Consider the following 26,640-nt stretch of genomic DNA (forward strand, 5'->3'; position numbering starts at 1 on the left):
TGAACAGAAACACTAAGAAGAACTTCAAGCCAAACTCAACTAGATAAGGGAACTTACGACAGTAGTCAACCTTCTGTAACAGGAAGTCAAGAACCACTAGGACAGCCACTAATAGCAAATGAGGCAGAATTAGCTATGACAGAAGTGGAAAACACCATGTGTTACTATGAAGAAGATATAGAAGACTTAACTGTACTACAATCAAAACTTAACAAAGATCAGCGCACCATTTTTGAAGAAGTAACAAAAGAAATTCACATGGTGTACAACACGAAAATAAAGAATGTACTTGCCAAAATTACAAACCTATACTGCTGTACGTCAGTGATGAAGCTGGATCAGGAAAAACATTCTTAATCAAAATCATCAGCAAGTTCCTTCAAAAATTGACAAACAGCAAAGTGTTAGCTGTTGTAACTGCCCCCACAGGTTTAGCTGCCTACAACATAGGCGGTGTCACTTTACATCGATTACTACACCTTCCAGTAGAACACCAAAACAAATTAGACTATTAGAAACTTCCTGCAGAAGCTGCAATGGAACTACGCAGAGTATTAAAACAAATGAAAATGCTACTAATAGATGAAATGAGCATGGTCTCCAACCTAATGTTGGCTTTGATTCACCTCAGATTGCAAGAAGTACTTAAAAAAACTACGAAGAACTCTTTGCAGGGAACCACATTATCTTTTTCGGAGATCTTCAACAATTGACACCAGTGAAAGGTGAACCTATTTTTAAAACCTTAGGGCACAAACTCTGCCGTAAAACTGTTGGCAGCATAGGAAATGTCAACCTTTGGCAACATTTCCAATACAGAGAATTAACAGAAAACATGCATCAATCTGCAGATCTCACTTACGCCAACATTGTAAGAGTGTTAGAGTTGGTGTACTATCTCAAGAAGAACAAGCAATATTGAAAAACAGGTACATTCATGCACTTTATGGCGATAACGCATGTGCTACTGATGTTATGAAACAATTATCGCACAAAAATTGCAATTGTATGGCTTCAATGCCAACTCTTGCAAGCTGTTTCAAATTCAATGAAACAATGTTAAAAGAATGCAACCAATAATGGAAATTTGCTCCACAGACAAACTGGACGTACATGGTATGACACTACCCATGTGTCAGCAAGCCACAATAAGACCAAATACCTTAGAAAATGCAATATCCAACACAGCTGGGTTGGAAAAAATATGAAAATTATCCTTAAATTGTAGGGTAATGCTTAAACGTAACCTTGATGTGGAGCAAGGGCTAGTTAATGGGGCACTGGGTACAGTTGGCTTTCAAACATACCCACGTGACAACAACATTCAATTTGTCAATATTCGCTTTGACAAACTTTCAGAAGTGAAAAGGATAGGGCACTCAACAGCTCGATTCCTTCTCTTCAAAGACATGTATGTACGTAGAGAACAATTTTCTCTAACTCTTGCATATGCAGTCACCATTCACAAATCCCAAGGTCTTACCCTAGACAAAGCATTGATAGATATAGGAAACAGTCTTTAAAGAAGCCATGAGCTACATAGCACTATCACGCTTACGTACACTTGACGGTCTATTACTAATCAACTTTGATGCAAGTAAAGTGAACGCTGATATTCCTTGTATTTTAGAATACAATAGACTGCGTTCACTGTACACCCCCCATCTGAAATCATATCCTGTTCCACAAAAAGGAAAACGTGGTAAAAGAAAACTAATTGAAACAGAAATGCAACAGAATCTCACGGCAAATCCTTCAAAGAAAACAAAAGAAGCTAAAACCTCATCAATTACCACAAGCAAAGAAGAACCTATTAGGGAAGCTAAATCAGGTACTTCTTCAAAGGAGGAACAGAAACTCAGAAAAAATCACTCAGAGACAGAACTATCTGGTCCATTCAAATTTTCAAATGAAATTGGTGTAAGTTGCTACGCAAATGTAGCAATGAATATTCTATTTCAATTGCCACCAATTGTTAACAATATTTACTTACACAGTACAGACCAATTGTGTTTGCAGATGTTAGTCCTTCATAGAAACGCAACAAACAATCCTGACACCACGTATAGTATTCACGGAATAAGACCAGAATTGGACTACTGTGCTGGAATGGTGAGATTCACTATAAACTCACAAGAAGATCCACAAGAATTTCTAATGTACTTACTACAATTACTGGAAAACAAAAACATACCTATAAATCATGTGGAAACATACATGCACTCTCTGTAATATTGTGACACAGGAACAAATCCCAAATGAGCGATTTGTGTATGTATCCATACCTAATTGTGAATCCATCCCATTTCAGCAACTTCTACAGAATGCAAACCATGGCAGATTATGTACTATCTGCAATTCAGATAATTGCTCCACCTTACTGATACAAACACACAGTAACTACATAATACTTATGCTTCTATGTTACAATGCAGATGCTATCAAAAAGAACTGCAAGCTGACTTGATTCACACACGGTCAAGTGTCACTTGGTAAGAAAACCTTTACAACAATAGGTATAATCTACCACGCAGGAGCCACAACCAGTGGAGGTCACTACACTGCATATATAAAAAAGAAATGTGGATGGGTCGAATTTAATGATAGTACCATTACTCTAAAGCAGAGATTGCCAGGTAATCTTACAAACACAATTTTATAACTAATGTGTACTTCAACCTTGACAAAAATTCAAGTAAAAGACTATAAACAGTTAGAATATGCCAACAGGTATGTAACTGGCCAAGAGTGTATAACAACCACACAGATAAATGAATACCACAGATCTGTCACAAAAACTACACAGTTGGAATACGCCAACAGGTATCTAACTGTTTAAAAAATCTGCAACAAGCCAACATACATAACATTAATCAGAAACAACAAGTAAACACTCAAAGGAAACAAAGACATAGTTTGTAGGATAGCAAAGAAAGGGTTTGTTTTAATCCGACAAGGATTGTTTTTCCCCCAGACCCAAGGATTTGAAAAACAAACACAGAAACTGAGCAAAATGCACAGTACACTGGTTTGTAAACTAAATATGAGGGTAAAAAAAAGCTAAAATGTCTATTGTACAATGTAATAAGTCTTTAGAAAATACAAACACTAACATGCTCTTTTCTTTTATCACATAAATTAAAAAAGGATTTTTCCGCCAAGTACTAAAGTCACATAAGAAATATATCGAATCTCAACAAAGTAAACAGTAAATATAATTTCACACATGTCATACATATTCGAATCCATATGTCTGATCTATGGCAGTAATATGGTGCAGTGGCTGTAGGCAGGGCCTAGAGCCTTGGATGTATAACCTACAACCTATAACCAAGACTGTAGGTCCTACCAACAACCATCGCAGCATATCAAAACCATGGTGGCTTATACCTTCACTGCTTATAACTTTGGTCTTGGGTGCATAGTGTGCAGCCATGCACCTAAGACTCTAGGTCGTGCACACAACCACCGCACCACATCACACCAATGCTGACTTATAACCTCAGTGCTTATAGCTTTAGTCTTGGGTGCATGGCCTTTGGCCATGCACCCAATACTCTAGGTCAAGACCATAACCACCACAGCATATCACACCCATTGTAGCTTAAAACTTCACTACGTGTAAATTTGGTCTTGGGTGCATGGCCTATGGCCATGCACCCAAGACTCTAGGCCCTCCCCACAAACACCTGATCGATATGCGATACTACGGGTGTATCTATTGCTGTGATATACTGCGGTGGTTGTGGCCAGGGCCTAGAGTCTTGGGAGTATGGCCAACGGCCAAGCACCCAAGACTCTAGACCCTGGCCACCACAGCATATCACATGCATGGTGGCTTTTAAATCAATAGCACACCCATAGAATGAAACATTTTAACTGCAGCATACACACAATTTGCACCCAGGACTGTAGGCCCTGCCCACACCTACCAGATAGATATTCCATTGTATGGGTGATATGTGTGAATTTGATATGCTACGGTGGTTGTGGGCAGGGCCTAGAGTCTTGGGTATGTGGCCTACGGCCTGTGGCCTGCGGCCATGCAACCAAGACTCTAGTCCCTCCTCACAACCACCTGATTGATATTTGATACTACGGGTGTATCTATAGCTGTGATATGCTGCAGTGGTTGTGGCCAGAGGCTAGAGTCTTGGGTGTAAGGCCATAGATATTTGAATATATGGGTGTGCAGTACATGAAAACCATAGTGGCTTGTAACTCCAGTGCTTATAACTTTGTTCTTGGGTGTATGGCCTTCGGCCATGCACCCAAGACTCTAGGTCCTGGCCACAACCACCACAGCATATCACACCCATTGTGGCTTTTAACTTCACTACGTATAAATATCGTCTTAGGTGCATGGCCTTTGGCCATGCACCCAAGACTGTAGGCCCTCCCTGCAACCACCTGATTGATGTTCGATACTGCGTGTGGGATGTATCATCCCACTCATCCAAGCCCTGCAACATCACTGTGCATTGCTGGCAGCAGAAAAATCAGAATGGCCACTGGAAAACATGCTGCTCGCCAGAAATCACCAGAAAATGCGCAGTGAAAACCTGAAAAATAGGCTGCCATCCACTTTTGCCTATCTTAATGAGCACAGGAGATCACTGCCTAAAATCATCATTGGGCTACCCACAAAGCAGCCTGAAACCACTTGGAAATAGCAATGCAAAAGAAACAGAGCTAGTTTCAAAAATCCGTTTTCTTGATTGTCAAAAATTGCTAAAATCCTGGCTCACAAATCACCTAAAAGATCCAACCTCTTTGTTGGGTTTTCCACATTACTCTACTGCAAGAATCCACACAAATACAATGTCAGCAGAAATCATATGTTCTCAGAACAAACTCCTATTTTAAGGATACTGATGGAAAGACAGCTGTCAAAAATGGGTGTAGTACCATTGCTCACCTCTACCAGAAAGCCGGCGTTTTAAAACTATCGTGGGTAAAGTTGAACATGGAACTCCAAACTATGCCAAAGAAGAGAATTCCATCAACATGCCATATAGAGTGCCACACTGTGATTTCATTGTTGAAAAAGACTTGATTTAAAGATATGTTGCTTATTGTAAGTTTGTAAATGTATTTGTTTTACAAGGAACTATGTTGCAATTGACCAGAAGGTAATCTGATTTAGTTAAAACTTCAAGAGGCCTTCTTTTCATGAGAACCCTTCACACCGTGGGCCTTCCCACCAACAGGAGAGGATATTGCATTGACATGCAAATCAGGAGAGGAGGAGATTTTCTCTGCAGCCCGGAGGAGGAACAATGGGGGCTTTGGGATGAATAGGAATATGCTGATTTGGGTGTGACTGGTCAACAACTGCTCTGGGAGAGACAGGACATGTGACCTCTGAGGCAGCCAGATCTGGGGGCGGAGACAAACCACTGATGTGAATTGAATTGAAAGCAAATGTATGTTTTATAAAATTGCTTATAACAAAGTGCACCAAGCTGACAAAAATGTAAAACTTTGATACGGTTAAAATGAAAAATTCACTCACAGTTTGAGACTAAGCTGAACTCTGTGCAATGTTCTGAGACTAAACCCCGGAATGTATTCATATTGTAGATAGTGTTTATGCTAGAAACATAAAAACTTACAGTAATATGCTCAGAGAGGATATGCATGCATGTATCAAATTTGGAGCAGAATGAATATTGGGAAACCCACCAAAAGCGCAAAATGTTGTCATTTCTGAACCTAAGCTCGTAGGAACATGGGACTTGAACAGAGACATGCCTTAATTAATCTGTGATGTGTATATGTATTATGAACAACTTGTGTATCTGGGAAATATGTTTTTTGGGGAAAATTGATTTTCTCTGTAAAAGCAAAGGGGAGGGATTTCAGTTAAGCCATAAACACAGCATCACTCTGACTCATTCTGACACGCTGATCCTTTCTCCAGTCAAGGGGCAGGGAATTCTCTAACCTATCAAATCCTTAGAGGGTTGGGCATAGAGAATCGGCCTACCCACCCACTTTGGAAACACATAAATAAGAACTGCTAGGACAGATGAAAAACACACTCTTTTCCACTACTCAACTATTCTTGGCACAGCACCCTGCCGGAAGACTCCAGAATCCAGATAGATCCAGAGACAGACTCTAGAACCAAGCTCTAGAACCCTGAGGCAAAGGCCTAAACCAAAAGCTGAACCCTTCTCAGCAGGCCTGCAGAATCTAGCAACCAGATTCTCACCTTCAACAGCCGGGCTGTGCTGTTTGCTTCTAGCTAAGAGCCCTGTGCTAGAACCCAGATCCAGACCCAGAAAGCAGCACTATATCCAGAACCCGTCAGACCGAGCAGACCAGAGGCCGTGCTGTGAGCAGAAGCAGTGACTGAGACCTGTCCGGTGGCGAGTGAAGTCAAACCCTTGACCAGATCTTTGACGAGGCGCATTCCATTGCAAAGCCTAGGAGTGAGTATCTAGTCTAGAACTGTCCATAACCAATCTCTTAGTTTAAAGTAATCCTCTTCCATCCATTTTAACCTGTTCAGAACTGCATTATAGAATCTTGTGTCGATCCGGTTGATTTCAAATCTGTAAAGCGCATCTGTCATTTCTGAGATCTTGATTCTATTTCTCAAAAATCTACCTTCACAAAAACCTCCGTAACTTTTGAACCGCACATTCTAGTAGCGAAATGTAACTGTCGTTTTAAAGCTAAGATCCTAAGCGTTCCAACAAACCCAGAGCCTAGAGTCTTTGGTGTAAGGCCATAGATATTTGAATGTATGCGTGTGCAGTATATAAACCCCATAGTGGCTTATAACTCCAGTGCTTATAACTTTGTTCTTGGGTAAGACTGTAGGTCCTGGCCACAACCACCACAGCATATCACACCCATTGTGGCTTGTAACTTCACTACGTATAAATGTGGTCTTGGGTGCAAGGACTTCACCCATGCATCCAAGACTGTAGGCCCTGGCCACAACCTCCGCAGCATATCACACCCAGGGCGGCGTATAAATCAATGGCACACCCGTAGAAACAAAATGTGTAACTAAGGCATGTACTCGATTGTAATGTTCGCTAACACCACGCGTGTCCTTAGAACAGTTTCACGTTGCTTGCGCACAGCATGGACTGAAGTACTATCCTTATGAGACCCCTCAATTTCAGTACTTACAAACATCCCGGACAAGGCAGGTATAGGGAATACATCATTAACACCTGCCACCTAAACAAATACAGTATTTCACCCATCTCTTTCTCTTCGAACCTCCCCAAGCACTCTGCTACGGCAAAAAAGTTTCTGAAACAGAATTTTGCCTCTGGTCGCCGCTGCACTGTCGGCAGATCCAAGATGTCGGGCGCATCCAAACAATCTGACGCACATCACGGCTCACTGCAGCCAATCAGCGGAGACGTTGCATCTCCGAGGTTATGACGCCAGCCCCTTAGCCAATCGGTAGCTTGTCCGCGGAGCGAAGTGGGGAAGTGTGACCGCGGAGCGGACATAGATATCACTCATTTTTTGAGACCTACTTTTTGGTTGTTTTAAAGGAAACTACTGGACGGATTGTCATCAAGCCCCTACTGCAAATTTGGTGAAAATCCGTCCAGCGGTTTGGCCTGTAGGTGTGCGCAACGTTTTTCCCCCATTCAGTCTATGGGAAAAAAAGATGTTTTGGGACCCCCCCCTATAACTTTCCCCCCCTGGACCAAACATCACCAAAGAGTGGCCCATATACATTTTTTGCAAAGTTTGGTGAGGATTCGTCCAGGGGGAGCGGAGTTATAAGCCACCCAAAAAGTGCTCTTCCTATGGAAACATCAGCTTAACCATAACTACACAGCCGCTACTGTGGCTGTGTAATATGTATTACATGGCCGCAGTAGCAGCCATGTAGTGATGGCTAAGTTGCTAAACCCATAGGAAGAGCACTTTTTGGGCGGCTTATAACTTCGCTTCCCCCGGACGAATCCTCCCGATGTGCTTGTTTTAATCGGATTTCGGGTTTCAAGCACAGCTGTAGGTCCCGTTAGCGGGAAATGGGAAACATGCCTCCCTCTCCCTCCTCAGAGTAAGCACATGAAAAGAAGCTATCTCGTCAAATCCTGTATTCCCTGAGCGTCCCTTCCAGATCGCATGCAGAGCTTTCAAATGGGAAACCGTATAGGACGAGTTCCTCTGGGTGAAGCACAGTGACATGTGGCATATGGTCGTGTAGGGGTACAACTGCGTTCAGGGACGTGTATCCTCCATGGACAGAGAGCATTCTTTGTTCTGGGTGCACTATGTACCGGATATATTCCTCTGCACACGTGCACTGAATGAGACGGAGTTCATTCAGGGACGTGCCCTATTTCTGTACATGGAGACACACCATGCAGTCTGGGATTTGTAGTAATGTGGGGGAAAGCACTTACCAGGAATTGTAATGGTCCTCGGGGCGTCTTTACTGAGTGCGGTGCGGGCATTCTGGCAGGTGGTTCGGCTTTCTGCCATATGAAGCCAAGCCCTGCCTATACTTCTTTTTCTGCCTGATTCATGTAATTATTTGCGTGGCTTTCTGCCCGAAAATCCCTGTTTGAAGTATGGGGAATTTCGGGCAGAAAGGCGCGCAAATCTGCGTTTTTCACGCAAATAATTCCATGAATCAGGCAGTTTGTGTGTTCACAGCGCAACCCAACTTGCCTTGAAGCTGAAAGCCAACACAGGAGAACGGTAGGGATTTCAATCCTTTTTTTACATTTAAAAACATATTTCCTTGTAAAGTCATAATGCATAGAATGAATGCTTAGACCAGTGGTATTCAAATATTTTCATACCGATCCCTCTTTGAGTAAAAATATTGTTTCTGGGCCTTCCAACTCGGAGTTGGCTCCCCTAAGCAGATTGTCTACTTTTTATATTTTCTATTAAAATCAGTCACCTTAAACTTTAAAAAAATATATTAAAACAGTCATCTTAATCCCTTTTAAAGAGTCTGCCCCGTTCCTCTCAGACATCCTTCATGCCCCCCTAAGGGGTCCATCCCCCCTGTTTGAACACCACTGGCTTACGCAGAATGCATGCATATGTTTAGCCATAAAATATATATTAAGAAATTCTAACATTCCATAATAAACGTTACTTCATGAACATCAATACAAATAGAAGCACGTTTTCATCAGAAGCCTAACTCGTATATACATTTCAGGGTAGACAGCATATATGAACCCCCAGGCGCATATTAAAAAAGTATTTGGATTAATTTATAATTCATATAACAAGTCAGTATCTCATGCTGCTGTTAGGAAGAAGATTGCCAATACAAAACCTGCAGCAGAGATTTCAGTGAGAGGGCATAGCATAATCACTGTACTGGCAGAGACGATTGCCCTTCATTCATGAACATATTTTAAAGAAAAGAGAAACAAACGAAATAAATTCATGAACAGAAGTTTGGATACACGAAAATCGAATCCCACTGCAGCCCCTTTCATAGGTCTGGAGGGTAAGGGGTGGTTCTGGGGACTGAACGTGTGATATTGGGGACATCACCCAATGATGGGTAGAGGGCGGAGAACAAGAAAGTTGACAGGTTGGTATTAGCTCAGCCTGCCACTGTGTTCCCTGAACTGAAACTCTGACACAAAATATTGTTTGAGTCGTTTAATCTTTTTTGTACATACTAAACAAGAATATGCCAGGAAGGTGGCAAAGCTTAATAAACAAGATGTCAGAATGATCGTTTCTCCAAGTATCAGGATGGTAGTGGCAGGGAAGGAGCTTGACTCCAATGGATGTATTAACAGAGTAGGTACCTCCTTTCTTGTTGCAAGAGGGTCAGTCGAAGAAATGTTTAGTTTCACCAACTCTTAGAAACAAACCAAAACAATTCAAACCACGTGATGGTTTCAAAGTGTTCTAAAAGTTTCACTGCCAACAAAACATAAATGGGCAAATCAAATGGTCATGCCCTCAAGACTGATGTTGCTTCTCCGCCTAGTGTGATAAAGGTGGGGGTCATCTAGTTCTTCAAGCCTTTTTTCAGGATAGATTTTCTGAAGCCATGAACCCACTGATGTCGGCATCCAGAGGTTTTCAGAGTCCTCTCTCTCACTGCCTCCTAGAGTGTTTTTGGAGCACTTGCTTTCTGTGTTGGCAACGACTTCCTGCTTTTTAGGGCCCAAGGTCTGCGCTTTGCTTTAAATCTGGTGCGTCCTTTTGGCGGTTGTCAGAGAAGTGTGGTACCACTTTCACCTTTCATCCCCTGATCCTCTCTGGGCTCTCCCTTGGTCTGTCTTCTGGCCTGATTACTCCTGGCCTGCCCTTCCTATCCCCCAGGATAGTTGTGTTGTCTCATTCCTCTAGCCACACCTGTCCTGTTCCCTAGATCAGCGTAGGCCTCCGGAACCTACCCAACCTATTCTTCTTTAGTACATAACCTCTTTCCCCAGCCTAGGTTAGCCTGTCACTATGTTCCTCTCTAGCTCTTCAGTCTCTTCTTCTCTCTCCTGATAGTATTGCCTTCTTTCCAGCTGCCAACAACAATCCCTCCTCTGAGTGTATTTCTCTTTCTCACTGTGATCCTTCTTTACCTCCTAGTATTCTCTTTTCTAATATCCACACCGAAACTCTCCTCTCATATCTTGACTCTCCTCCTGCTCCCCATGACAAATCTCCAATTTGTTCCAGTTCTGTCTTCCCTTGTTTTTCCAGATGGTATCTACCTCCCCATCTCTATAATAGTATCTTCCTCTTTCCTCTCTTTCACCAACACATCCCTTTCCTTCTCTGACACCTTCCAAATAGGTTTTGTCTTGGGCTCCATTTTCCTCTCCTCTTTCTGCTAATCTGTTGCTCTGCTATACACCATATCTCCACCTCCTTGCCACACTCCAGTCTCCCCTCTTTCCTGTACAGTACTTGTTGGGAGGTACTCCCAGGTATTGCAGAGCGTGGCTGTGGGTCCGCTTGATTTCGAAGGCCCAACACCCTCCCCAGAATAAATGGAGGACTCCGTCAACGGCAAGTAAAAACTGTGGTTTATTACAAATAAAACCAACATGGATCAATACAAGAAAATAGGACTTCTCTGGTACATCTCAGCTCCTCATGGTGTGCAGCGTGGTTTTGTGCGTTCATGTTGTCATCACCTGGGCCTTTCTCTGAAAAACCTATCATCACAAGGGATTGGGTATCGGGAGTTCTATTACCTGTAGGAGGACCCTATAGGTGTTATCTACTGGTTCTTGCATGCCAGTTGGCTGGCCTGTCCCATCCCCAAGAAACTATCTATTACATTGTTGAAAAGTAATGGGCTTACTATAGGTTTGTACACTTTGCCATCCACTCCTGGTTTTCTATGCTGTGATTGGTTATAGCTGATGCCCCCAGGCCTGGAACTTGATTGAGTTCTCAGCCCTCTGTGCACCTCTTCAAAGTGATGTGAACGATTATGTGTCTGTATTGTAACTTGTGTGTACCACATTTGCCTATAAGAATGTGCTCCTCACACTGCAACACTTGTTGCAGTTTGCATCTGGTTTGCTGGGATAAGCTCTGCTTTCCCACCAAGGATGACTGTCCATGCCTCGTTTGGCTGTGCCATATGTTTATGGGCCACAAATCTGAGTTCTTCAGTTCATATTTATAAGTATTTATTCTGTTTTTCTGCAGCTGGTCCCCTTGTCGTCTGGACATTGGAATGTGTCCTCATATCTCTGACCTTGGCTGTGAGCCTTTCTTGCATGGCTTGCTGTCTGTGCAGCCTGAATCAGTTTTGCCCGTCTCGTACTCAGCGGCTTGAGGCTTGCAGTAATTTTTGTAACCTTTATAACGCAATTTCTACAGTGTCCATGTTGTACTAAGTTTCCTATATGTTAGTGATACGTGGCTCTATCAGGCTCCAAATATACTCCTATTTGTCTACTCGATCATTGTTATAAACATCTGCAAGTTTGCTCAGGATCTCTTGTTGCAGCTCAGCGTTACTGCATTTGGCTATTGCAAAAATAATAAAAGTATCGACAGTATGTATATGTATCTGTCCTCTAGCTACAGAACTGGGTAAGGGTGTTCTCCATGTATACAAATGTATGTTTGTGTAATGCAGTGCAGGACTGCGAATGTGCTTCATGTCTAACACTGCTACATCGTAGCATTACTACATTACGTCCGCATCGTGGCTTCTTGGTGCTTAGTCGAGGCTGTCCATATAGGTGTCCATCGGCAATCCCCGGTTCTTCTCCTACACATGTAAAGATTTGCATTGTATTCATTCTGCATGGCTGGCTGAGAGGATACCCTTTAGTGTATTTGTCAATCGTTGGTGCACTCGGGATTCGTCCAAAATAAGATGGGTGGCAGCGAGCATTTCTGGTACTTTGTCGTGACATGAACCTGGGGTTGATGAGGGGCATCCTTGGGACCCTCTCTTCAGTCCCCCCCCTGGTCGACCTGTCGACCAAATCCTCATACTTCACTCCTGTCACTCGTGGTTGCCATATCTTTGTTACACCTCCGAGGTGTCCATAATAATTTACATGAATGTCAAACGTTCAGTCCATTATAGCTGCATACTCATCCTGGTTGGCACCATATCCACTTTCCTTCATAGACCTTAGCGGTACGTGGATTTTCTAGCTTCATAGCCTCAAGTGGGAATAGTGGACAGTTGGCTATTTTGTCTCTTAGCTTGTCTTTTTCCTCCACTATTTTGTCGTTCGTTCCGCCTATATTCGCGTCCATCAACACCTTCATACCAATAGTTTTCTCTGCTGATGTTTGGCCCTCATAGTGTCACTCACACCAATATTAGTCCTCCCAAAATTACCTTCAGCCCATCTGATAGCCATGATGGCATCCATGACCACAGGTATGCTATCCAGCTCTGGTCCTTTCCAATCCCTTTAGCTTTTTCTTCCATTTTGGCATGCATCTTGGATAGTTGAATTACTGCCTCAGTCAGTGTTCTGTTATCTTCGTGGTTGGCAGCAATAAATGTGCAACAGGAACTCCCTATTTTGCCGCAAACTCCTCCTTCCATTGCTGTGAGCAGGTCCATTACATATCTATTCTAGAGCGCCATCAACCTTACTGCTCAGAGCTCTTCTTTTATGGCGTTGAACCGATTCAGTAGAGTTTGTCATCATCAGATCCCACGAGGTAATCTGCAGCCACTTCGCATTCGTATATGTCTGTACCGCTGGAACTACTGATGCGAAAAACATTTGCGTTCTGCTAAAAAACCTGTGTTCTGCTGGCACCTCATCCATAGCTGCTTTCCATTTCAGTGAAAAGTAGTTGCTTCTCTTCAATCTATGTATTTCCGCCAGCCTTTCCCCTTTACCTGTCTGTTCTTCTTCCACAGACCTCTTGTTTCTTTTATTAGTATCCATCTTCGGGAAGTCATCCAGCTTTGTTTTTTCGTGGCACGACCAACAATGGCATTTTGATATGTACCAGGAAGCAAATTTCTCCACAGTTGGGTGGCAGTTTCTCATATGCCTTGAATCTGCATGCCCAATAGTGATCCATCAGTACTGCAGTGACTGTCTTCATCGCCACATGCTTTTCCATGCTTCAGCATCCTGTATTCTCCTCCACTTCCACCTCAACGTCATATTGCTAACAGAGTGCTGGTGTTTTCAGGGGTGTTATAGGCATTGGTCCGGCTTCATTCTCCACCCAAGTGAGCAACATTGCACTCGCATCCCACTCCTTCAAGTACTGTTCATTTTCTGCTTGGACGTTGTTCACTGTTGATTGTGCTGGAGTGTGTCCCTTGCTCCCACCCACTCTATACTTTCATCCCTCTTCTGTGTACACTTGGCCATACACAAGCATCTGTGGTCTTTCCCAGCAACCAGAGTCTCCTTGTATCTTTCACCCTCTTTTATGGGCAAGGCAATTCTTTAAATGTTATATTTGTTTGTGTCTCCTTTCAGAAGAGGACAATCAGTTATATACTGTATTGCTTTGTCTAACTGGCAGTAGTTCATCATGTCGAGAGTCTTTATGTAACTATCTTCATACGGGAACGTCACTTGAGACATCATCTTAATGTTGCTGTTTTCCCTTGGAATCTTCCTTTCTTCCTTGAGTTGTTACCATCAAAAGGTTTTTGCTAAGGTATTTCAGTTGCTATAAACGTTCTGGAGGCACTCATGGCATAGGGGATTAATGAGCAGACATAATAGCTGTCCCTCGTGGTTCACTTACCTACTTTTGACATGTGTTTATACCACATGTTATTAGACACTCAAGCAGTGTTGGTGAGATAGAGATCTACCCCCTTCATGTCTGTGTCAACACTGCGCTTACATCTCCTTACCGTGCTGGCCGTTCTCTCCTGTCCACCTGACATGGTCGTTTGACATGCTGGGGTCGGGGTAGTGTTAGTAGAGGATACAGCGGTAGCGCTAGCAACAAGCAAAATCCTCCAAAATATAAATGCAAATACTGCAGTTTGAATAAAGAGGCACAACAATATACCATTTTTTTTAATTATTTCACCCATCTTTACCTGTGCTGCTTGATTCGCGTGCAGCTTGGAGAAATAGTTTTCTGCCTGAAATGCACAGAAATGAGCATTATCGTGTTAGTGTCAAGTTAATCTTTAAGCCCCGTGAACCACATAGACGTTGATGGCGAATATGAACAACTGCTCCCACAGGTCTCTAATTCCAAGTTCTCTCAGTATGGAAAGAACAGAAGTATTTCCGTGACAAGTTGTGGATACACTTGGGCCAGATATTCTATAAAGGCAAGATAGTATACTCTGGGGGAACTGCCCTGAAATCTGCTGGGTCTTCTCACATTTTGGACAAATTGGTTTGAGAAAGTATCAGGGTGACAATCGGAGGGTAACATAAACAGTCATCAATTATCACAGTTGGCTTTCTCGAAGAGTGTATGTAGAGAATAAAATAACAGACAGTTTATTGTCACTGGAATGTGTCAGCAGTCCTTGCCTTAACTCTTCAGTGTATGTTCAGAATAATCGTTTTGCTCCTCTTGCTGCGCATCTTTGGCCTTGTCAATCGTTCACAGGCGAGGCCGCTGCTTAGTAGGGATTGACATCCGAGAGATGGTTCCAAACAGTCTTTCCCTCAAGTTTTACTGCTCGATCTGCCACTCTCTCCATAGTGTAGGGACCAGTGAATCTTGGTGCATCCCACCGTCAAATAAAGTTCCTGACTAACACTGTGTCCCCAATGTTAATATGCCTTTTTACTTCAGAGTCTTTTGGTTCGTTGTCACTGTTGCTCTCTCTGCGGTCTTCTGGGCCTCCCCGGTGTCGTATTTGGTGAGAGATAAGAGGCACTAGCAACAAAGGAAGTAATGTGGTCGTACATGCGCCGTCCTGTCACCACCTCATACAGTGGTAAATGGTGGTCGCGCCCAGGCTTATTGCTCAATGTACACAGTGCAAGGGGTACGCAGTGGAGCCAGTTCTTCTTTGTGCTCTGTTTAGTCTTTGTGAGCATCTCTTTCAAGAGGCCATTCAGGTGTTCACACATCCCATTTGCTTGCGGGTAACACGCACAAGTGAATTTATGTTGAATGCCCAACAACCTACTTATGTGCTTGAAAATTTCTTGGCGAAGTGAGTGTGGTTGTCATACCGCAGTACCTCACACACGCCCCATCTTGAGAATACTTCCCAGACGAAAACTTTTGCTGCTCTGAGAGCATCAGGATATGAACAGGGCCCAGCTCAATCCACCGAGAGAATGGTTACACAACCACTATCACTATAGCGGTATCCTTGACACACTTAGATCATGTCAACATAGTCGACATGTAGTTACTGTAATTGTCCTGTTGGCCAAGGTATGGCTCCTCTCGCAACTCTCAGTGTATGTCCTGCAGTGAACTGCTTACATGTCAACCAGTTGCTTACAAATTCAGCCACGTGTTCTGCCAAATTAGGACAGAACCATGTTTCTCCAATATGGGCGCCAATGTGTGTGTTGGATAATGTAACTGTGTTAGTGCAATGTTAATAATGCTAGTGGCATCACCATCTTCCCTGTGTTGTTCTGTCGCCATAGGGTATCAGTCGGAGATACTGTACATCCCCTATGGTCCACAGTTTTTTTCTCTCTAGGTACAGCTCAGGGCAACTCCATTTGTGTTTCTGGTAATGCATTGTACCCTTCCTTCAGTATCATGTTTCCTGCATAGTCTCGAGCATGTGATGCTGCCTTCATTTCTAGTGGCTCTCCAAAATATGCTGCGCATTTTGCTTCAAAGTCTGCTGCTTCGTTTCCCCTTCAGATAGGATCCTCCCCTTGCGTGTGTGCCTGGCACTTCACTATGGGTATCTGCGCGGGGTGCTGTATAACTTTAATTAGTCTACCCATTAAAAGTGCATGCTGTACAGGTGACCCGTTTGCTATCCTGAAACCTTTCTTCATCCATCCATTGCGCCAGTCCTGAGTGTACTGTTGACGTCACGTATGCAGAGTCTGAGTACCTTGTCACTTCCATTCCCTTGCTGTGTTCCAATGCTAGTATTAAAGCTACTAACTCGGCTGCTTGTGCTGAATAATGTGATGGCAATCACGCACTTGCCACTACCTCACTTGTTTCATCTTCTCTCAATGTCGCCACTGCAGTTTCTGTGTGACTGACCCCATCTGTATTGCCAAATACCCCTCAATGGACAGCACGTCTTACCCCTCAAGTGCGCCTCATGTACTTTGCAGGTGTCACTGAATTTCTTTGTTTTCTGCACAGTCATGTGCATAGTCTCCTTCTTGTAAAATGTCTGCTATGATAATTGCTGGATTAAGAAGTCGGTACCTCACCACCTTAAGGGATGGGTTTGATAGTAGCACCTCGTACCCTGATGCTCTCTGCATTGTCAGTGTGCTCTTTGGTTTCTGTAGTATTGTAAGAAGGGCATGCTCCACATAAAGAGTGGTGCTGCACCCATGGTACTACCTGCTGATTTCTCCACTGTGAATGCAGCAGCAGCCAATGCTTGTTCACACTGGTAGCGTCTTCTCATTATTAGGTCAAGTTTCCCACTGTAGTATGCTATGGGCGTGTGCCCCAAATTTCTCTTCTGTGTCAGTACTGCCTTCATCACTACTCCATCAGTGTGTCAGAACAGGAAGAATTCCTTTTTGTAGTCTGGGATCCCTAACACTGGAGCAGTGCATATTGCTTCCTTCAGTTCATTGAATGCCTCAGTCCTCTGTCGTACAGTTTATTATCTTTTGTCCCTTTTGTGCTTCCATCAGAGTGCCCAGTAAAGGTCTTGTTTATGTACTGTAGTCAAAAACCCAAGCTCTGCAGTAATGGCACAATCCCAAGAACTGCTGCATTTCTCTCACTGTCGTGGGCTTGGCCCTCTTGCGTATTGTCTCTGCCTTTTCTGCCATGATATGTTAGCCATTTTGGGAGATTGTCCAATGTATAGCACTTCTATCTGACAGGACTGTAATTTGATTTTGTCCACCTTGTATCCCTTGTCAGCTAACACTATCAGCATGTGCACTGAGTCATTTCTACACTAGTCTTCTGTCATGCTACAAATCAATCTACGTACTACAGGACCATGCTCGCTATCTGTACATTGACCAGGTCCATCTGGAGGACCCTGTTGAATATGGATGGTGACTCACAGTACCCTTGAGGAAGTCTTGTATGTTTCCACTTCTGGTTTCTAAACATAAAGGAAGTCGGGTCTTGTGAGTCCGGGTGTAGTTGAACGGAGAACAATGAATTTTACAAGTCTATGACCATGAAGCAGGTGGTTTCCGCCAGAATCTAGCACAAACTTGTCGCTGGATTTGGGACCAGAGGATACTCTGCTTCTACAATGAGATTTAGGGAGCGTAAGTCCTGGATGAAATGCCACAACCCCCCTTTTGCTTTATTAACGTGGTACACAACAGTGTTGCAAGAAAATTCTGGTGGTACTAGAATGCCTCGCTCCACTAGTGCTATAATCATCTCAGAAATGTCCTTGTAAGCCTATTTTATTTATCTATTTGTTATTTATAGAGTGCACATAGCCCAGAGGTATCTAGGCGCTGTTTGCTTAAGGATTCGGTTACAGTGTGTGCAAAGGAAACAGTCATTACAGTGATTACAAAGTTACATATTACATAGTTGTCTTTTGTTAGTTACGAGCCACGCCTTGGTCACAACAGATGCATATATTACAGTGAGTTACATAGATAGCATAGAGTAGATTACATTAGTACATTGGATATAGACCACCCAGTGTCAGGAGCATATGGACACCAGAATATCTACTGGAAGGTGTGCGTACAAAATTCCATAAGTGACCGCTAACGGCTACCTTAGGGACCACTCTTGAGTTAAGGACAGTCTTGGGTGAACAACCAGGTTTTTCGGCTTTTACGGAATGACCATGGTGATGTCAGTCCTTAAGTCAGTAGGCAGGGAGTTCCAAAGTTTAGCCACATGAACTGGGAAGCTCGAGCCACCTGCCTTTTTTCGCCTGAACCTGGGGATACCACCTTTTGAATGTGGGTACTGTTTTACTCACGGTAGAATTGCTTCTTGTTTCAGCTTTATCTTAACTCCCCCTATTCTGAGGACCTGATGTGTTAAAAAATAACAAACAAAAAAGTTCCTCTCCAATGTACGTTGGGTGATGGCTTCACCCCCGCCCCCCCTCTTCTGGGCTCAGACCCCTCTCGAATGTTAGCCTCCCTCCATCGGGTTCACTGCAGATTTTTCTAAATGATTTCGACTGCTGCATTTACAAGTTTTATGTCTATTTAAACAATTCACTGTGGATCTTCCTCTGTCGGTTTCACTCGTGTCAACACAATGTTCCGTTTGCTTTCTCACTTTTCTGGATTCATTTCCCTTAGCTTTCCATTGATTTGTCAGTCAAAGATTTTTGACTGTACAGAGGATTTTGCTAGACCCCTGTATGACCCCTTTGACCTTTTCCTTGCAGCACTCCCAAGGCCTTCTGGTATTGGTAGTTTCAATAAAAAGGAGATCAACCCGAGTTTCTCAAGTAAACACCCTTGTGGTGCCGGACACCTCTGGAGCTGGTTTTCCCATAATTTATTAACAGTCCTTTGAACTTTCCTTCATCTGCCATTTGCACCTTTCGTTCAACACAGTTTGGTTTCTTATCGGTTCTCTCCTCGACTCTCTGGCTGTGATGAACCACATGGCTTTTCTTGTCTCTGGAGTCAAGGATGGTACCACTGTAGCAAGCTTCTCTCCTTGTCCTGATTATCAATGTAGGAGGGCTCTGTATACCGTTGACATCTGCTGCAACACAGGGTGGTTATTGTTTGCGGTCTTACGTTTCCTTGTGCAGAGGATCTGGGGGGTCTGGGTCGGAAAGGGCAAGACCGCTTCTCTCCTTGTCGCCCCTTCGGTTCTCGCCGTCTTTCTCCTCCTCTTGAACTGCTGTGCTTGGATAGTTGTCTCGTGCGGTCTGCCTTGCTTGTAGTATGCTCTCGTGCTCCACATGTTATCCTTGTGGGGAAGGGAAAGGGCTGTTGGGTGTGTGTGATTCTGATCAAACGCCTGACTTTGCTGACCCTTGTGTTGGGACATGTCAGGTAAACGGCTCTGGTGTAAGTCTGTTGTCTTTCATGGTGAAAGAAAGTGTTAGTGTCAGAAAAGATGGGGGCAGAGTGTTTGAGTATCCTACGTGGTAGGATGGGGAAAAGGTGTTTATAACAAGGGGGATACCGCGTCTCACCCATCGGCGTCCCACTTCCACTCCCCGAGGACCCCCATCCAGGTGATCCTTCCTCACTGGTACACCCCTAGGAACTGGATCCAATAGCGATGGACTAGTCAGAGAGACACCTTCATGTTTCTCACAAATGTATTTTCAGCCAATAAATCAAACTCATTTTTACCACCATCTGGTTCTCTGACCTCTCGTCCCTGAATAGTTCTTTGTGTGTCACTGTGGTTATCTTGCACCCTTCTGGCAGCGCAATCACTTCTCTCCATGATAGTCCTGTGTCGTCCTTCTCATGTACTGCTATCCATTCGTCCCTCACAACCACTGCCTCAATTTCTATGGGCACTTTTGTCCCTTCTGCCTCATCCAATGGTATCTCACGTCTGAACAGATACTCGTTTGGAATGCGCCACATCTTCCCTTCAATCCATGGGAGCCATGCAATTACAATTTCAGTCCCGTACTGGAATAGCTCCTCACCTACTGGCACCCCCTCTGTACCTTCTGTCCACAATACGTTTGAATGATCTCTCTTACATTAAGTATGTGTATTCCTGGTGTGGAGCACACTATCCCCTTGTCTGTGAATGAGATCATCATGATCGGTCTGCTCATAATGTCTCGTCCCAATATATTTATGGGTGTCTGTCGAGAGTAAAGTAAAGGCAGAGATACATTGTGTTACCCTATAGAATGGGAGATATTGTCTGTAAAAGGAACCACTTCCCAAGCCCCCAGAGAATCCTTGAGTATTCATGGTATCGCCTGACAATCTAAATGGTCCCTCTCAAATGCAGGACCTAGTCGCTCCTGTATCTACAAGAAAGAAAAAGGTTTTGTCACCTATCGCTACCCCTATGTGAGTTTTCTCTGCAGGTTTGGGTGTGATCGACAGGATGGAAAACAGCAAGTCCGTCTGTGGGCTGTCCTATTGAGGGTATAAGGACATCCCGTTCCCTGTAGATGGGTTGTTCCCCACCATGGTAACCCCTCCCAGTTTTCTAACGGGCACTGTGGCCATGGAGTCCATGTGTGACACTGTGCCGTTGTTTGGCTGCACGCTGAACTGTATCTGTGTGCTTCATGAAATCTGTGGTGCTTGTAAATACTGTGGTACAGTGAATGCATTTGTGGTATCTGTGTCATGGGCTGGTGTGCCTGCTGTTGCACCCCCCTGTGTCTGTCCTTACTGTCGCTGTGGTTGGTCCTGTGTGTTATTGTCACCCTGGTCCCCTGAAATGTCTGCTGGAATTGCACTACCCAATTCTGCTGGTTCCTGCAAGCTCGCAAAATGTGTCCCATCTGCCCACATGACCAGCACTGTGGTGGCTCTCTCCCTTGCCCCTGGAAAGCCTACACATAATCTGCTAGCCCTGCTGCATGTGCTGTCCATATCCCCGAAACCCCTCTGAAAACCTCCCTTTGTTGTGTTATATCTGTGGTCCATACCTGCATCCACTTGATGGCCCCCTCTTCTTCGAAATCCTTACTGCATGTCTCCCCGCCCCATGAATCCTCCTCCTGTGGGCGGTGGTGTGTACTGCTGCAGCTGTGCTCCCTGTGCACTTGCACTCTTCAGCACCGCCCCTTCCATGGTGTACTTCGATAGTTTTTTATGTACTCTTTTTGCTTCCTCTAACTTTCTTTCCTCTGCTTTATTCTTTAGTTTCTCTTGCAATAGCCTCGAATGATGAACGATAGTAAGCTGTATTTCTGGCTTGGATTTTGCTTCCATGCCTACAAACTTCCTTAGCTGCTTCTGAACTGGCTCTGGTAGCCCTTGACATAATATGTGGTAAAATACTGCTACCGTTTTGTCCCACCGTTCTCGAGTTTCCAGGCGCCAAAGCTCTCGGATCTCCTGTATGTAGTGTAAGGGGTCTTCGTCTATCTCCATTTTGCCAGACATCATTTCTCCAATATCTGACATGTTCCGGGTATTTTGTCCCTAAGGCTTGCCATACAGCAGCTATGCAATTTGCAAACGAGGAACCATCGTGTGCAGTGTTCTGGGTGGTCATTCTGGTAAACCCTGCCCTTTTCCATATGTCATCCACAGCTTCCCCGACGATCGCTACTAACAGTACTTTCACGTCCCCCACTGCTAACCTCTGGCCTGCTGTCATCCTTCCATCTCATATATCCATTTCCCAGCACCTGCTGACAGCAATGGTAACCTACACCTTACGTTTTCCTTATCAATATGCTTCCATGGTATATATTGAGGTCGCCCCCTCCCTTTCCTAACAGGGGCATCTGCGTGAACCCTACCTTCCCATTCTCACTTCTAGTCAGTCGGTCCTGTCTGTCCGCATTTCTAATGTCGGTGTACACATCTATTGGTTCTGTTATAGGTTTTCAGATGTCCTCTCCCTCGAACATACTATAGCTGTCTCCTCCTGTCTTCGTCCTGGGAGGTTTCTAAGCCTATCTACATATGGTACTAGGTCATCAATGTTACATAGCTCGTCCACTGACCGTGGTGTGCGCTCGCCCTTGCTTCCTCCTGTTCCCCTATACCTCAGACCTTTATCCATCGACCTGCCAAGCCCTGTGAAGAATCGGAGTATGGAGAGGGGCGAGTTACAGTTGTTCTTGCCTGTCCCCTAAACTCCCTTTAAAGGTTTTGCTAACTTTTACACACTTTTACAACACTTTTGCTTTGCCATTGCGTTTGTGCGCATGCCTTCCAGAATGTTGGGGACACTTTAGTTGACTCGAATACCTTTTCCTCTAACCCTTGGAATCGTTCACTGGATCCCAGAGACCCTACTTGAATTTTTTTTTTACAGCATTATAAACTATGTCAGACCCTTTCCTGAACATTTTGGCATAAGGCCCCAGACAATTTAGGGAAGGCCTTTTGAAGCTAGGGCTATATCTCTGTGGGCCTTTCCTTTACAGGGGTTTGATCTGTATTATGTCTCTCTCTCTCTCTCTCTCTCTCTCTCTCTCTCTCTCTCTCTCTCTCTCTCTCTCTCTCTCTCTCGAGCACATGACATTATAAAACTTGCACGAAGCACTTTAGCGTTGTATAAGGGAAAAGGTTGAATATCAAATGGACTAAATAAGTCCGAGTATAATCACATCAACAAAACAGAGAAATTGTAACACATGGGCACTTGTGATTAACTGAAATTGGGTATGTCACACCGTAATAGTAGGATGGGAGGAAACAGAAATCATTGCTATTTAATGCACTGTGAAGGAAAAGCACAAAATGTAGCAGATTACAAAGTATGACTGGCAATACCTAAGATTGCATGGCAAACTTTACCGTTCCAAGATGGCCATGTCAAAGAGGTAAAGTTTGGGAAAGGCGGAACTAGTCCTTCTATGATTGCTACAATTTGTGCTCCTCCCCCTCCACCTACCCCTCCTCCCCCTGCTTGCCTGTTTTCCTCACGTTTTAAAACGGCTCTGTAACAATAAGGTTAATTGTTGTGAGCAAGCGGCGAGTTGGCCGCGAAACGCGTAAACACCTCCTCATGAGGAGTGGTGCACTTGGGAGGACCTGGACATTTTGGTCTTATGTTTGTTTTTTCCAATTTTGGAACGGATTTCCATGGATTTTTAACGTGACTTTTTCCCTGTGAAATGAATAAAGGAACAGTTTGGAATGCAAAACAACGGTTTGGATTTCAACTTCTTGCAATGGTGACTGGTTGTTAAAGTTATTGTGGAGAGTGCAGCTCGAACCATCTACCTAACATGTAGAAGCAAGAAAATATATATCTATATCTATATCTATATCTATATATATATATATATATATATATATATATATATATATATATATATATTCAGTGAAAAAACTTTGTCAAAGGGACGTTATGGTTCCAAGTAAAACCGAAAAACCCTTGAAATTCGCCAGTTATGGTAAGCTAAGCAACCATAACTCGCGCCACCACCGTGCACTGCTAAGACTAACACCCAGGACATCAAAGATGACATCACAAATGTCATTGATGACATCACTGATGAAATCACATGTGTATGTACTTTTCATGAAATATGTGTACAGGGGATTCTTATTATAATGTTGCGAAAAAAGTGTCAAGGATCATTGCAATAAATATCATACCTTAATTAGTGCATTGAACAATGCATTGATATAAATGGCATTCTATTATGGGGTTCTATCTAGTATACTAAGCTACTCATGCAGAAACATAACATTGTGTGCAGCGTACAAGATGAAGGTATAATATTCGTAATGTTAATATGTTGAATAATGAAATGATAATTGTTTTCTTAATAGATTTTTGTGTACTGTGAAATATGTAATAAGTAGCTAATAAAACACTTGTATTACATAATTGCATTACTATAGACAAAACACAAAGACACAAGAACACATACCAATATGGGTATATACAGGGAAAGTCAAGTTAGCAAAAAAGCACCAGTAGTAGCAGAAACAATTCATAATTTAACTGATTATTTTAATGCAAATAAATGATTGCTCTGTTTCAAAGCTGCTATTTACCCTAGGTATATGTATCACTTGATGTGATTGGATCCTAAGGAAAGTAGTGTGAGTACAATGTATAAAAATATGACCATATACAGGGAAAGTACAGCCATAAAAAAAAACAGAACTATCATAAAGTGCTCATAAGTCTATTGATTATCTTTATGCACAAAAAGGATTGCTGTCTTTCAAGCTTGTGTCTTCCCGTATGTATATGTTTCATATGATGTGACTGGACTCTAAAGGAATTACTGTAAGAACCTACTTGAAGGATACTTCTACAACTAAAATAAAATGTTTAGTTTCTGACTGTTACTGAAGAAAACCATGTGGCCTAGATATGTCAGCAAAAGAAAAAAGAGTGAGCCAGACATGTGATGTCATCAGTGATGTCATCAGGGACATTTGTGATGTCATCTTTGATGTCCTGGGTGTTAGTCTTAGCAGTGCACGGTAGTGGCGCGAGTTATGGTTGCTTAGCTTATCATAACTGGCGAATTTCAAGGGTTTTTCGGTTTTACTTGGAACCATAACGTCCCTTTGACAAAGTTTTTTCACTGAATTTCATAGGTTTTTAGTAGCGCAACTTAACCATAACGTCCCTTTAACAAAGTTTTGGTCATTGAATTTCATAGGTTTTTATTAGTGCAACTTAACCATAACGTCCTTGTAACATCTTTTTTAACTAAATTTTAAAGGTTTTTATTAGTGCAACGTCGCCATAACATCCTTTTCAATAGATGAAGACCACTAACATCTTATGCCCTCAAAGTGGGAACGCCGGGTGGTAAAAAAAAACAAAAGATTTTCCTTCCTACACCGGGACGCCTGCGGGGTCCCGGTGTAGGAAGGAAAATCTTTTACCAAGATGGCCACCATGTAAAGGGAAGGCGGGGTGTATAAAGAACGCAACAGGGCATGAGCGGGGGGTGGGGGGTGGGGGGGAACAAGGGAGACACATGGGCATGAGTGGGCGGTGAGAGGGAACAGGGTACAAACGGGGCATGAGCAGAGGTTGGGGGGGAAAGGAAGGAAACACGGGGCATGAGCGGTGGTGGGGGGAACATGAGAGAGACACGGGGCATGAGCAGCGGGTGGGGAGGAACATGGGGGAGACACGGGGTATGAGCGGGGGGTGGGAAGGAACACGAGGCGTGAGCGGGGGGGGTACAGGGCACACACGGGACATGAGCAGGGGTGGGGGAACACAAGAGAGACACGGGGCATGAGCGGGGGCGTGGGGGTAACACGAGGGAAACACGGGGCATGAGCGGGTGGGTGGGGGTAACACGAGGGAAACACGCGGCATGAGCGGGGGGTGGGGAGAACACGAGGGAGACACGGGTCATGAGCGGGGGGTGGGGGGCAACAGGAGACAGACACGGGGCATGAGCGGGGAGAACAGAAGACAGACACAGGGCATGAGCGGGGGGTGGAGGGGTACAGGAGAGAGACATGGGGCATGAGCGGGGGGTGGGGGGTACAGGAGAGAGACACAGGGCATGAGCGGGGGGGTGGGGAGAACAGGAGACAGGCACGGGGCATGAGCGGGGGGCTGGGGGGGCAACAGGAAAGAGACACAGGGCATGAGCGCGGAGTGGGGGGGATACAGGAGACAGACACGGGGCATGGGTGGGGGCAACAGGAGACAGACACGGGGCATGGGTGGGGGCAACAGGAGACAAACACGGGGCATGAGCGGGGGTGGGGGGAACAGGAGACAGACACGGGGCTTGAGCGGGGGGTGGGGGGTACAGGAGAGAGACACGGGGCAGGGGGTGGGGGGCATCAGGAGAGAGACACAGGGCATGAGCAGGGGGTGGGGGGCAACAGGAGAGAGACACAGGGCATGAGCGGGGGGTGGGGGGGTACAGGAGAGAGACACGGGGCATGAGCCGGGGGGCAACAGGAGACAGACACGGGGCATAAGTGGGGGGAACAACAGACACGGGGCATGAGCGGGGGGTGGGGAGAACAGACACGGGGCATGAGCAGGGGGGTGGGGAGAACAGGAGACAGACACGGGGCATGAGCGGGGGGGCAACAGGAGAGAGACACGGGGCATGAGCGGGTGGGGGGAACAGGAGACAGACACGGGGCATGAGCGGGGGGTACAGGAGACAGACACGGGGCATGAACTGGGGGTGGGGGGCAACAGGAGAGAGACACGGGGCATGAGCGGGGGGTGGGGGGCAACAGGAGACAGACACAGGGCATGAGCGGGGGGTGGGGGGCAACAGGAGACAGACACGGGGCATGAGCGGGGGGTACAGGAGACAGACACGGGGCATGAACTGGGGGTGGGGGGCAACAGGAGACAGACACAGGGCATGAGCAGGGGGTGGGAGGCAACAGGAGACAGACACGGGGCATGAGCGGGGGGTGGGGGGCAACAGGAGACAGACACGGGGCATAAGCGGGGGGTGGGGAGAACAGGAGACAGACACGGGGCATGAGCGGGGGGTGGGGAGAACAGGAGACAGACACGGGGCATGAGCGGGGGGTG

General features: G+C 44.7%; 1 protein-coding gene across 2 annotated transcripts in view; it reads left to right on the forward strand.

Moving 5' to 3' along the window:
- Positions 1–26,640, forward strand: part of CCDC24 (coiled-coil domain containing 24) — a 1,158,678-nt gene that overhangs the window by 352,833 nt on the left and 779,205 nt on the right. The gene's annotated exons all lie outside the window — the stretch shown is intronic.

The sequence above is a fragment of the Ambystoma mexicanum genome, chromosome 1q, assembly GCF_040938575.1.
Source record: "Ambystoma mexicanum isolate Mex_15411 chromosome 1q, UKY_AmexF1_1, whole genome shotgun sequence".
In the NCBI taxonomy this organism is placed as follows: domain Eukaryota; kingdom Metazoa; phylum Chordata; class Amphibia; order Caudata; family Ambystomatidae; genus Ambystoma; species Ambystoma mexicanum.